The sequence below is a fragment of the Columba livia genome, chromosome 24 (assembly GCF_036013475.1).
Source record: "Columba livia isolate bColLiv1 breed racing homer chromosome 24, bColLiv1.pat.W.v2, whole genome shotgun sequence".
Taxonomy (NCBI): Eukaryota; Metazoa; Chordata; class Aves; order Columbiformes; family Columbidae; genus Columba; species Columba livia.
Genome location: NC_088625.1, coordinates 6,177,259 through 6,183,258, shown reverse-complemented (window position 1 = coordinate 6,183,258; position 6,000 = coordinate 6,177,259). Strand labels below are relative to the sequence as shown.

Genomic DNA, 6,000 nt, shown 5'->3' with positions numbered 1-6,000 from the left:
ACTCTGCAGGTGACAGGGACACTGCAGGACTTGGTGTCAGCTCAGCAATTTCTCAGTTTCCCAAAGAAGCGGAATTCTGCAAATTGCTGCTTTTGCGGTTGAAATGACGTCATCAGGTGGGTGTTTTGGTGTAATACACTGAAAACCAGAGCAGAAACGGTGAAATATTCCCATGATATGCATGATCCCGGGTGTTTCATCCGGGGGCCGCTCGGGGGGAATAAAACGCTCGAGGCCCAAAGGGATTCGCGGGAAATTGGTGACGGGCGTTTCAGCTCCGATTGGGTATCGGGGAAACGGTTGGACTCGATGATCTTAAAGGTCTTTTCCAAAGCAAGTTATTTGGGGATTCTAAACCTGGAGGGAATTGGGGGGTAAATTGTGGTGCAGTTGGGAAAAGTGGGGGACGTGTGCCCCCTTGTGACCCTCCTGTCCTTTCCAGGTCCCCTGTGTCCCCCACCCCCATGTCCCCCGCCACGTCCCCTCTGTGTCCCCTGTGTCCCCCCATCCCCTGTGTCACAGAGGCACCCCGAAAGTTAGTTTTAGGCAGACAACAGGGTCCAAAACAAACTTTTATTCTGGTCAAAAAGGTGCAGCAGATTAACCGGTAAAGAACGGGGTTTTAGCTCTCCAAGAACATGAATGCAGGTTTGAGTATCAGTTGAGGAAATTATTGGGGTGCAGCAAATAATAACAATGGGGATCCACAGTGTGCACACACGTGGCTCACCAAATACAACGCCAGAGCCCTCCCTGACTCCGGGAAAAGTACACACTTGCCTGAATCTGGCAAGGAATTGCTAAAGAAAACACATGTGCTTATATTTAAGCACAGAACACACTCACTTTGTCTAAGTGAGGAAAAATAAGCAGAGACCCGCGATCCTGCGAGGAATTATTTCACTCACCCACACGGGGAGATGAGGGAATCCCGGTCCCGGGAGATTCCCTCCGGCAGCCGTCCTGCCTAAGGGGGAGGGCTCTCGGCGGCAGCATTTGGCCCGTGCTCCGCGATGCCCACAGAGCAGGCAGCCTGTTTCTGAACATGTTGCTGAAAGAGCATCTGGATTTATTCTAGTCAGTAACGTAGAAAAATTTCTGTATATCTGTTTTGACAACAGAGCCAAGAAGACCTGGAAGAGCAAAAAAAACAAGAACCATAAGTAGAGCGGAGAATGGGATGAAGCGAGTACTTCAAATTAATATGTACAGAGATGAAAAAATCTCTAATCACAGTGCTCCCCCAATTTATCTCACAGAAATTTTCATGTCTAACAGAAGTTGAATGTATGCGTACCGTGAATAAATAAATCGTTTCTGGATGTTGGTAAAGCTTTGATAGTGTCTCTCGCAGCATTCTCCTGGACAAGATGTCCAGCACACAGCCGGATAAACACACAGTGCAGTGGGTGAGCAATTGGCTGGCGGGCCGGGCTCAAAGCGTTCTAGTCAATGGGGCCACGTTGCGTTGGACACCAGTCACGAGTGGGTTCCACAAGCATCCATCTCAGTGCCAGCAGTCCTGGCTGTACATACAGACTGGGGCACGAGGTGCTGGAGAGCAGCTCTGCAGAGGGATCTGGGGTTTCTGGGGGCAGTTCTGGGCGCCACAGCATAAAAAGGATCTAAAGCTATTGGAGGGTGTCCAGAAGAGGCTGGTGAAGGGTTTGGAGAAGAAGCCATCTGAGGAGCAGTTAAAGTCACTTGGTTTGTTCAGCCTGGAGAAGAGAAGACTAAGAGGAGACCTCATCACGTCTACAGCTTCCTCACAAGGGGAGGAGGAAGGGCAGGCGCTGATCTCTCTGGCAACCAGTGACAGAACCCAGGGAATGGCAGAAGATGTGCCAGGAGAGGTTTAGGCTGGACGTGAGGAAAAGGTTCTTCCCCCAGAGGTGCTGGACACTGAACAGGCTCCCCAGGGAGGTGTCACGGCCCCAACCTGACAGTGTTCAACAAGAGACTGGACAACGCCCTCAGACACACGGGTGACCTGTGGGGTGTCCTGTGCGGGGACAGCAGTTGGACTAATGACCCTTGTGGGTCCTTCCAACTCAGGCCAGTCTGAGCTGAAATGGCTCCCGAACGATCTTTCTCTCCCGCACTGAAGGCGCAGACACTCCGGGACAGCCCGGGCGGGTCTGACACGGCCGGTGCCGCTGCCTGCCCGCCCCGCTCCGCCCCGCCGTGCGGCGCCGCTCCCCGCGGCCCAGCGGCTCCCCCTGGGCCCGGCCCCGGCCCCGGCCCCGGCCCCGTTCCGCCTCGGCCACCTGGCGCTCCCGCTGGGCCCACGGCTCCTCCTTCCCCTCGCTCACGAACACACACGGCACCTCCCGCTGCCCCGCGCCCCGCCGCCTCATGGCCCCGGCCACCCGAGCCCGCCCGCTCCCAACGCCGGACCAGCGCCGGGCGGAACTGCGGCTGCACCGCCCCGCGCTGCCCACGGGAAATGGAGTCCGGCCCGCCCGCCCGCCAGGAGCCCCGCGACGCACCCGAGCGCTGGGGAGGGCGGCCCGGGACAGGACAGGGCAGGGCGGGACAGGGCGGGCGCGGTGGCCTCGGGGCACCTCCCCAGCAGCCGTCAGCGAGGCGGGGGCCTCCCCTCTCGGAGGCGCCCAGCCCGGCCGCGGGCCCCGGGCCGTGGGGAACTCTCGCCGTGGGTTTTGCCCCCGTCAGCACAGGGGCCTCCGGGTGGTTCCCGGGCTCTGCGCCTCGGGATGAACCTCGGAAGCTGTGCTGGGCTGCCCCTGGCTGGACAGCAGGTGCCCACCAAAGCTGCTCTGGCACTGCCCTCCTCAGCTGGGCAGGAGAGAGGAGAGAAACAAAACACTCGTGGCCGAGATGAGGACGGGAGACATCGCTCACCCATCACTGTCACAGGCAAAACAGACTCCACTCGTGGAAATTCATTCATTACCAATCAAATCTGAGTGGAGCCATGAGAAATAAAACCTCAGTCTTAAACCACCTTCCCAACACCCCTCCATCCAAAGAGCTACAGCAAGAAAAATGTTGGGCTGAAGGGTTTTGCTTAAAAAACGGTCAATACGGTTTGTCTTTGCATTATCAAAGGTTTGTTGCTCAGGACTCAGCTCCTTCAGCAAGGGGGTGGGTATTATTTAAGCCCCGGCAAATGGGTTTGTTCCATTCTGCATTAAAGAAACACTGGGATGGGAGACTCTGCACTAGCCCGATTTTCTGTGATTTACACTGGAGCAATGGAGATGAAGGAAGATGTTCAAGCTGGACGTGTCTCCTGGCGCCATGATGTTGACATCAGGAGCTGGAGGAGCAGCTGGAACTTTCGAAACGTAACATTCTATACTGGCCGGCAACCGCCTTTGTTGACTCGGGTGGCTGCAGGAGGCACCAGCTACTTCATGCTGGTGCCCTTTGCTGACATTCGGCGCCCACAAAATGGGCGAATCCGGGAAAACCTGCCCTTTCCAGCGCTCCCCAAATGCACAGGTAAATGCTGTAGATCTCAGAGTGCTGTGGATCCTGGATTTCTTGATACAGCCGTGTTGACAGGGAGGTCTGTTGTGTAACCGTAGAAGCTGATGTGTCTCTCTGGGTCATGGGCACATCTGTAGATGAAATATCGGGTTTTTGGAAGGGGTGGGAAGAGGTAATGATCATCTGAACCGTGGGAATTTCTCACGTGAACTGCGCTCAGGTGCTCAGGGAACATCTGGTAACACTTTGACATCGTGAAAGCTCCATTGACCTAATTCAGGAGAACTTTAGAGTTATCTGGAGCTTATGATAACTGTTAAGATAACTTAAAGAGTTCTAAAATATCGGAACATGGTCCCACAAAATCTTGGTCATATGGTCCCACAGCAGACCGTGTCCTGCTCCATTTAGTCCATTTTTATTGTTCTGCTGACAATAGATGACAACTCTTTTCTCCTGCAGCAGAAGTACAGGCAGATCTGTTTCTGGGAAAAACAACCCTCAGGCTGTTCGAGGATCAGTTGTGCCTTCCAGCACAGCAAGCCTCGAAATATAAATGGACTGTTCCTGCCACCTGATAACAGTGAGTGAAAAGATTTTCTCTACTATTTGTTCATTAGAGTAAGTACATACACAAGAATGTCCTTGCAGTGCTCAGTAATCTCTATGAAGGTTCAAAATGTACCGTGGTAAATCAATGGCGTAGGATCTGCTACCGCAGTGAGTTCAGAGCAAAGAAAGGAATTGTATTGGCATTTGAATAGTGTTACCATATGACTTTTTGGGCTGTCAGGTTACGGATCTTCGTGTTGCAGGAAAGATGATGTCACAAGTGGTGATTTAGGTTGCTAGGATCCACAGAGCAGAAATGTTGCAGAAATCATTTGCAAGGTTATATAATATCTGAAAATCAAATTACTTTTGGAAAATAAAAAAGCACCATTACGAGTTGGGGTTTTTCGTTTTGTTTTTTGTTTTTGGTTGGTTGGTTGGTTTTGTTTTTTCTCATTCCTTTCTAAGAGGAGCTCTTGGCTTCCAGGAGTCCTGTTAGACAGCTGAACCTGGAGCAGGGAAAGTGTCCAGGGCAGGGCACCAAGACAGGGGTCAGGAATCAGGCAGAAGCTGCAGTGAGAGCAGCGTGACTTGTCACAGATGCAGGAGCCAGGGGCCTAAAATCGAGTTGTTGATGGGCCTGAGCTCCAGAGCTGGAGACAGGTGTCATGAGGAAAGTCCAGAGAGACCTCTGGTCAGAAGCAAATAGCCTTTGTTCCAGAAATTCCCCCAGGGAAAGGCAGCGTGTCCTGTCTGGGTGTGTCGAGCCCCCCAACCCCAGAGAAGCAAGGCAAGAGCTTGGGGCTGTTTCTGTGAGTGCCCGCACTGCTTTCTTTGCAGTTCCCACATCCACAGCAGTGACCCCTGGCAGCTGGGGCTCTCCTAAACAAAACGTAGGCACATTTTGGGTGTGTTGTGAGCCAGAGAAGATGCCCTAGAGGCCCAATGGACATGGGTAACCTCTAGAAGAGCCATGTCCAACAATCGGAATGAGAAAATAGATCCAAACCTTTTTCTTTTTACTGAAAAATGCATACATTCAAAGTACGTGTGTCCCAGAATAGCATTGCAAACATTTTAACTGCATTTCTCCTTTTTAATACTTAGAAATCCTGTTAAACCAATTTAATGTGGAGTTGGCTTACACTGTCCGGAGCTGATAATATGCTATTCTGTGCAGTGACACCGTTAACTATCAAGTTAAACTGCTGTATCTTACATTTTCTTGCATGAGATACAACAAATCTGACCTGCAGGAGTGTCACTAAAATAGGTTTAGTATGATACACCGTAGTGCTTTATCTGCTCTTTCAGAGGAGTAGGTACCCACGCTTTTTCATACTTTCTGTTGTTGCAAGATGCTCTTTTGCCAAGCTTGGCAGAATAGTTTTCCCAAACGCCATAATCTGCCTATTTAATGATCCCCTCAATATGATAAAGATTTCAAAACTGTACCTGCATGTCTGAACCTGGATTGGATATTCTAGTTCCCTTCTAATAAAATAATGTTCTTTTCTGCAGATGTGCCGTTGCAACAGGGTGGCCAAGAAAGGACTCTGCATCCAGCACATCTTCAAGAATCACTCAGAAACCAAGAGAATATTTCCCTACCAGTTCATGCTCCACTGATTATAAGGCTCAACAATGCTGAAGATGAACAGGACGATGAAGAGGATGATGGCAAAGAGAACTGTAAACAGATTCTTGTTTCTTTGACAAAGAAGTAGAATAGGGCCTTTTCTACACTTCACAACTGATTTGTTGTAATAACCACGACCTATTTAGAAAAGAGTTGTTGACAAGTTTTGAAAATAGTTTCCGGGTAGTCCCAAAATGTTGGAAGTGTTGGTCACCAGATGTGAGGCATCATTCTAACTCCTGTGAAATGCCTACCTGTATATTTCAATAGCGTTATCATCCACATACCACTGTTGTATTAAATCAAGTTTCAAATGTGATCCACAACTCATATGATGTGATCCACAATTCAGATGG

At 50.8% G+C, this 6,000-nt stretch overlaps 1 long non-coding RNA gene across 1 annotated transcript; it reads right to left on the bottom strand.

Annotated features, from left to right (window-relative positions):
* Window positions 1-559: 559 nt before the first annotated feature.
* On the bottom strand, window positions 560-2,880 carry LOC135576304 (uncharacterized). Its single transcript, XR_010467964.1, has 2 exons — window positions 1,298-2,880; window positions 560-1,133 (listed from the first exon to the last, which is right to left on the bottom strand). It is a non-coding gene; the product is annotated as an uncharacterized LOC135576304 (long non-coding RNA).
* Window positions 2,881-6,000: the final 3,120 nt, after the last annotated feature.